Consider the following 7835-nt stretch of genomic DNA (forward strand, 5'->3'; position numbering starts at 1 on the left):
AGAAGATGGAAAGAATATACTGAGTCATTGTATAGAAAGTAATTGGCAGACAGAAATGTATTAGCATGAGCAGTTAAAAATCCATTCCCTTCCTTACACTAACTTAAATTTTTGGTGTTTCTATGCTGACGAGCAGAATCAACAAGACTCCAATCAATGATGCTTCCATAGGAAGTATTAATTAAAACTCATCTTTGCTCTTCTCAACATTGTTTCCAATGTATTAATACTCTAAGGCAGATAAAGGAAGCAGCTGACAGGGAGGAATACCAGGATAACCTCAAGTTGTTACTGGTATCTGCATGAAAATTATACCCTTGAAACATCTACTAGAGAAATATATTACCCAAAACTTTATAAAGCCAATGAACAATTTTTAAGAAGAGAGTATTACAAACATATGCCCAATAGCTGATATTATCTGCCATTCTGAAGCTTCGTCCTCATCAAAGTGTGGCCTCTTTTGACTCATCTCGGTGTTTCACATTTCTGGAGGGCACCCACAGCATTTCTGAGCCCTGAGTGAATTCCCTTTCGGTTCCTGATGTCTGCTCAAAAAAGAGAGAAAGAAAGAGAGACCACCATCTTATCCAAAGAGAAACCACCACCTTGTCCAGGTTTGGGCACCAGAATGTTCCAGACCGAGGATAAAGTATTTTTATAATTATTAATAATGAGACAGACAGCCAGGAATGAGATAGAACAGAGAGCATAAAACAGGGGGCCAGCAGTTCTTTACTGAAGACCTGAAGAGGTTCTTAACAGTGGACTTGGCCAATACAATGTCTTCTGATTTCCTGACTGCTGGTGCCAAGTGTTTTGCTTCAATCATTTCTTCATCTATCATAATGTTGACTGTAGGTACTTTGTTTTCCTGATGTTGGCTGTTGGTACTTTATTTTCCTGATGTTGAGATGTAATCTTAAACTGTAAGAGCATAAATTTCTGTCTATAAAATCCATTTACTGGTAGGATCCTTGTGAAAGCAGCACTAGATAGTTAAGAAGACACTAAGCTTCCAGACTAGAACAGACTAGGGAGAATGATCTGGTGAACTATTTCTGCAAATTAGCTAATGAAAACCCTATGGATCACAGGAATACCATCCAATGCAATATTGCAAATGGAACCATATATTTAGGCTGAACAAACTCACACATGCCAGCAATCATGAAGACAGTGCAGGCCCAGGAGATGTTTTATTCTGTTATACACCAAGTCACTGTGAATCGGAGCTGACTTGATGGAAACTAGAAACTTTAACAACACAGATGATATGTGTTTCATCACTGTCATTGAAACAAATCAGACTGTGACTTTACGAACTAGAAAGAAAGGACTTTTAACTTGAGTATACTAAATCCTTCTAAGAAAGGTGCCATAAAACTCTAAAATGTTACTATTGATTTGAAGATTAACAAGGACATAGAGCTGTTTTAAATTAACTTTTTTAAAGTAAAAAGTGTAGCCTCCTGTCTCAGTGTGTAAAAAATCCTGATCAATATATGTCTTGAGTCCCAATGTGTTTATTTAGAGTATACATTTTATATTTTTCCACACAGGTTAAGATTCTCAGGGAATTTTGCTTGTGTGACATGCAGGGTTTGGCTTTCACAGGTCTGCATCATGATGCCAATGATAAGGCCATTTTCTTAGCAAAAATTCCATTTTAAGACAGGAGTTTGTCCAACATGAAAATAAAACACCTCATTTTTTCCATAAGAAATGGACATCCACTTTTGGAATTTATTTAACTTGGAAGAAGGCTACGTAGTATCATTCCTGGTAGGACACTTTTCAGAAGTCATAAAAATTTAACTCTTTGTTATAAAACATTGATTCAATGCACAGTAACCATTCTCTCAAAAACCACAATGAGTTACCTAAGTTCACATGGTTAGCTGATAATGGGGGAGTGGGGGAGAGCAGTTCCTGAGTTTTGATGGAGTTTCAAAATCATACAAACAGATAACACAAGAGAAATACCCTTTTATTGTCAGTGATTTTGAGCATTTCTTCATGTGTCTGTTGGCCATCTGAATGTCATCCTATCTGAAAAGTCCTTCCATGTCTTTTGCCCATTTTATAATTGGGTTATCAGGTGTTTTTTTCTATTTGGAGGCCCTGTAATATTCTGTAAACATTTGTTATGAGGCCCTTGTCTGAGATATCCTTGCCAAATAGTTTGTTTTGGGTTTTTTCCCCCCCCCAGACAGTAGGTTTTCCTTTCACTGTTTTGGAAAATGTTTTTGATACACAGAGGGACTTAATCTTTAAAAGGTCCCATTCATTGATGTTGTTTTCTCTTGGCTGTGTATTTCTGGCTCTATCTTTCTGCCTATTTATATCAGAGCCTAGGCTTTCTAAGTTTGGTCCCATTTTTTCTCTTATTATCATTACAGTTTTGAGAGATGCAAATCAAAACCACAATGAAATATCATCTCAGCTCAGTAGCAGTGGCAAAGTTTAACAGGACAGCAACTAATGAATGTTGGAGAGGATGTGGAGCTATTAGAACTCTCATACACTCTTCATGGGATTATAAAATGGTACAACCACTCTGGAAGGCAGTTTGGCATTTTCTTAAAAAGCTGAATATATAAATTCCATATAACTCAGCTATTCCACTGGTAGGAATATACTCTGAGGAAAATAGAACTGAGACACAAAAAGGGATTTGTACATAGAATATTCACAGAAGCATTGTTCACAATGCAAAAAAAAAAATGGAAACAATCCAAATGTTCACTGACAAACAAATGGTTGCAGAAATTTTGGTACATTCACATGATGGAATACTATGCAACTCTCAAGAACAACAATTAAAAAATACTATATAACATGGGAGAAGCTGGAGAGCATTATGCTGAGTGAACTAACTCAGTCTCATAAGGACAAATACTGCATAAGACTATTATTATAAAAATAGAAGGATAACTATTAAGATATGTATAAAAAGCCCAAAGGAGGATGCAAGGAGGGAAGAGGGGTTGAGGGTGGAAATCAAAAGGTTGCAGAGTTTGGTGGGTGGGTTGAGTGAGTGAAGGAATCAGGAAGGATCCAGTGGGAACCTGAAAAGATGGGGCAATAGGTTGGCATAGATCAATGGTGATTAATTTTATAAAACACAATGTATGGTAATGGGCATATGAAGCACAATGTGAATGAAGGATCAATATAAAAGAAAAATAAAAAAAGATATTCTTATTTTCTATCCAGTTATTTGTCATACTAGCCATACGTTCATACAACTATTATTTTAAAATGTGCACCAAGCACTAACTAATTTAAACATAACTAATTTTAAACCCAAACTAATGACGTGTCTGTCAGCTTGCTGCACAGTAATGGCTTGCTTGCTGCTGTGTTGTTAGAAGCTATTCTCCTGATATTTGAAGTACCAGCAGAGTTACCTAAGGTGGACAGCTTTCCAGGGAGTTTCCAGACCAACACAGACTAGAAGCAGGACTGAGCATCCACTTGTGAATTAGCAGGGCTTTGAAAACCCCTACGAATAATGGAAGAACATTGTAGCACGTAGTGCTGGAAGATGAACCCCTCAGGCTGGAGGACATTCCGTATGTGACTAGGGAAGAGCTGCCTCCTCAAAGTAGAGTTTACCTTGACGATGTGGATTCAGTAACATTTCACTCAGAGAAGAACCTTCATTCGCTAATTTGTCAAAACTGAAAATGAAGTGAAAAACATCCTTTAAAAAAATTAAAATGTGAAAGATACAATATACGAATTTGGGAAAATTGGAAGTGTTCAATAAATGTAATAAAGAGCGACACCCCAGGCATTGTGAATTGACATAGACTGGTATGACCATTTTAAATAAGACAATCATATGATCATCTATTGGTGGGAATGACAAATTGAAAAGGAATGGTTTTGATTCATCATCAAAAAGATTCTTTAAAGATCTATACTGAAATACAATGCTGTAAAAGGATACTGTCCATACATATACAAGGAAGACCTGTTCATACAACTATTATTTAAAAATGTGCACCAAGCACTGAAACCAGAGATAAAATGGAAGGTTTCAACCAATTTTTGTAGTCTGAAACTGATCAAACAATATTCAATAAAGATGCATTAATAATAAGTGGTGACTGGAAGGCAAAAATTAGGACCAAAGAAGAAAGATTGGTAGTTGGAAAATATGGTCTTGGTAACACAAATGGGACTGGACATAAAACAGTAGAATTGTAAAACAGTAAAAGAGTTATTCATTGCAAATACTTTTTAAAAAAATAGATATTGAGCAGTGGTAATGTGGAGTTTATTAGGAAAAATAGGTTGGGGAGTTGGGAAAGCAAAGAAGATCACACAATGCAAGTCAACGTTTAGCAGTCCCTAGCTAAAGTAACAAGACACAATTCCTCAATTAGTATAGACAGTTTCTTAGACAATAAGTCTACAAAAATCATGGTTTAGTTCTAACCAACCTCTGATTTCCTCAATTAGCCCAGCAAACTTTATCTCAGAGGAGTTACAAGCCAGCTTTTCCTTCAACCATCCAGCAAGAAAAACCTTCAAATATGGCTTCATCTCCAAAATTCCTGTTTATATCTTGCCACAGTTACTTAATAACAGTGCCGTAGTCTCTTCACTCTCTCTCTCCATCTCTGTCTTTCACAGTGTCTTCACAGTCTCTCCACACCATTTCTCACAGTGTGGAATGCATTCTCTTATATTTGTGCCACAGCTGTTGATAATTTACAAGACAATGTTTCACATAGTTAAGGTAGCTGAAGACCATGCTCCATAACATATGCTTAATGCAATGACTAGAAAAGCCAATTTTCAAGGGTTCTGACACTCTAACCATAGGCAGCAACTATATATACAGACCTTGCTTGATGAACTACACAGGAATCAGATTGACTATATCTGTGTAAGAAGGCAGTGGAAATAGTATCAACAGTGAAAACAAGGCCAGGGGCTAACTGTGGGACAAACCATCAACTACTCATATGCAAGTTCAAATTGAAGATGAAGAAAATGAAAACAAGTGCACAAGAACTAAAAATAAAAATAAATAAAAATCCTTGAGTCTATCTCAACTGAATTTAAAAATCATATTAAGAATAGATATAAAGCATAGAATACTAATGATTGAAGATCAGACAAGCTATAAGACGTCATCAAGGATATCATCCATGAAGAAATCAAAAGGTCATTTCAGGGTGGGGGGATTGTATACCAATGAAGGAATTTTTCTTTTACTTTTCAAAGAGAAGAGCGAACTGGGGATGAGGGGGTAGGTGGGGAGTAAAGTGCAACAATGAATGAATGGAAATCCAAAATCTCTGTAAATGTTCTTTAAAATAAATTTTAAAAACGCTTTTTTAAAAAAAGTCATTTCAAAGACAGGAAAGAAAAAATCAGAATGGTTGTCAGAAAAGACTCTGAAATTTGCACTAGAACATAAAGAAATCAAAACAAATGGAAGAAATATTAAAGTAAGAGAGCTGGACAGATTTCAAAGGGCATCCTGAAAAGACAAAGCAAACAAAATGTGCCAAGAGTTGAAGTAAGAAAATTAAAAGGGAAGAATAAGAATACAGTTAGCAATTCTCCAGGTGAAAGAACTAAAGAACAAATTCAAGTCTTGAGCTGTAATACTGAAGGATTTTATTGAATGATGCAGGAATCATCAAAAAAAGATGGAAGATATTCAAGAGTAGAAAAATAGAGTCACGGTACCAAAAAGAATCAGAGAACATGGAATCATTTCCAAAAAGAGCCCATGAATATTGAAGGAAGAAGTGAAAGCTGCACTGAAGAGGTATTGGGGTGGGGGAGGGAAAGGCCTCAGGTATTGATGTAAAACTGATAAAAGTGTTTCAAGAAACAGATGCAGCCCTGTATGTGTTCACCAATCCAAGTCAACAAATTTGGAAGAAAGTTACCTGGCCAATTTACTGGAAGAATTCTATATTCCCATTCTTTAAAAAGGAGAGTTGGAAACAACCCAAGTGCCCATCAACAAATGAATGGATAGAGAAGCTGTGGTATATTCACACAATGGAATACTATGCTGCATTGAAAAACAACTCATGAAATATTATTCAAAATGAGTGACCCTGGAGGACATTATGCTGAATGAAATATCTCAGTCACAAAAGGACAAATACTGCAGTGCCAATGTTGTAAAATGGGACTGACATTAGGGTTGGGGGGAGACTGAGAAAGATGGGATAAATTATGTACATGGCTGCATTGAAACAGATGAATGAGAGAATTGTTTAAAAGGGATATATGATTAGTTATTATTGTCATGACAGGAGTCCAGAACGAAGGCTGCATAGTGGAGTGGACTTGTGGAGAATGATTGTATAACAATGAAAGAATTTTTCTTTTTCTTTTCAAAGAGAAGAACAAACTGGAGGGGAGGAGTGGGAAGGGAGAAAAATCCAACAATGAATGAATGGAAATCCAAAATATCTGTAAATTTTCATTAACATTAATAATAATAATAAATTTTTTTAAAAGGAAATACAACAGAATGCAGAAATTATCAAACAATATCATTAACATTATCTGCATGGTTCAAAATCAGGAAGGGTGTACTCCAAGGGGTGTATTCTGGTAATCCATACCTTTTCAATTTATATGCATAACCGGTCATCCAGGAGACTAGGCTGAATGAGGAGAAATGTGGCAGCAGGATTAGATGAAGACTCATCAAAACCTGTGTTAAGCAGATGACACAACCCTGCTTGCTGAAACTGAGGAGGACCTGAAGCGCTTGCTGCAGAAGGTCAATACGGATTGAAGCTCAACAGCAAGAAAACAAAGATTCTCACCACTGGGCCAATTGGCAGCATTATGATAGATGATAAAGAGATTGAGATTGTTAACAGCTTTAGTTTGTTTGTTTCCACAATCAACACTCTTGGTATCAGCAACCAGGAAATCAAGAGATGAATTACATTGGGAAAGTTGGCTGTCAAGGACCTCTCCAGAGTACTGAAGAGCAATGACAACAGTCTGGAGCCTAAGGTACGCCTGGTCCAGGCCATAGTTTTTTCAATTGCTTGCTGTGCATCAGAGAGCTAGACAATGACTAGGGATGATAGAGAATTGACGCTGGTGAGCTTTGGTGCTGGAGAAGAGTGTTGAATATACCATAGACTGCCAAGGGAACAGGTTCATTCTAGAGAGGGTGAAACTGAGCTGCTCCTTGGAGGCAAGGATTCTGAGGCTTCATCTGACACACTTTGGGCATGCTGCAAGGAGGGACCAGTCTTTGGAAAAGGATAGCATGCTTGGAAGGGCAGAGGGACAGAGAAAGAGAGGAAGACCCTCGATGGGATGGATTAATTCCGTGACTGGAGTAATGAGGGTAGGTGTGTCAGAGACAATAAAGTTGGCACAGAATAGAGCAGGTTTCAGGGCTCTTGTACATAGGTTTGCTGTGAGTCGCAAGCGACTCAGCAGCACATAACAACATCAACATCACTAGCATCACATGCAAGTAAAATCATGCAGTTGAATAAAAAACTAGGTGGAGCAGTCAATCCCAGGGAACTTCCAGAAATTCAAGCTGGCTTCAGAAGAGGATGAGGAATGCGAGATACAGCTATTGTGTGGATATCAGGTGGATCTTGGCTGAAAGCAGAGAACACCAGAAAGACATTTACTTGTGTTTAATTGACTAATTAAAGGCATTTGTTTGAATTATAATACATTATAAATAACATTGAGAAGAATAGGAATCCTGGAAACTTAATTGTACTGATGAGGAACCTATACCAACGTCAAGAAGCAGTTATCTGACCAGAACAAGGAGACATAGTATAGTTTAAAATCAGGAAAGATGT

Source organism: Elephantulus edwardii, unplaced genomic scaffold (genome assembly GCF_000299155.1).
Source record: "Elephantulus edwardii isolate Elephantulus edwardi_28Jun2011 unplaced genomic scaffold, EleEdw1.0 scaffold00141, whole genome shotgun sequence".
In the NCBI taxonomy this organism is placed as follows: domain Eukaryota; kingdom Metazoa; phylum Chordata; class Mammalia; order Macroscelidea; family Macroscelididae; genus Elephantulus; species Elephantulus edwardii.